Source organism: Etheostoma spectabile, unplaced genomic scaffold (genome assembly GCF_008692095.1).
Source record: "Etheostoma spectabile isolate EspeVRDwgs_2016 unplaced genomic scaffold, UIUC_Espe_1.0 scaffold271, whole genome shotgun sequence".
Classification (NCBI taxonomy): Eukaryota; Metazoa; Chordata; class Actinopteri; order Perciformes; family Percidae; genus Etheostoma; species Etheostoma spectabile.
In genome coordinates, this window is record NW_022605575.1 from 609,780 (window position 1) to 610,067 (window position 288).

Genomic DNA, 288 nt, shown 5'->3' on the forward strand with positions numbered 1-288 from the left:
CTAGCAACATCTCTAGCATACCAGGCACTATTGCTAGCGTTCCAGGCACTGTATCAACCACCTCCTCTAGCAACATCACTAACATTCCAGGCCCTGTTGTTGGCATCTCGAGCATTGTCTCTAGCATTCAAGGCATTAGATCAAGCAACATCTCTAGCATTCCAGGCACCAACTCTAGCAACATCTCAAGCATACCAGGCACCATTGCTAGCATTCTGGGCCCAGTTTCTAGCACCGTCGCTAGAATTCCAGGCACAATTACTAGCATTCCAGGCACTGCCTCTACAC

The 288-nt window shown here is 49.0% G+C and overlaps 1 pseudogene; it reads left to right on the top strand.

Annotated features, from left to right (window-relative positions):
- The window catches only part of LOC116685808 (uncharacterized), a 6,518-nt pseudogene extending 6,502 nt beyond the window's left edge, over positions 1–16 (top strand).
- Positions 17–288: the final 272 nt, after the last annotated feature.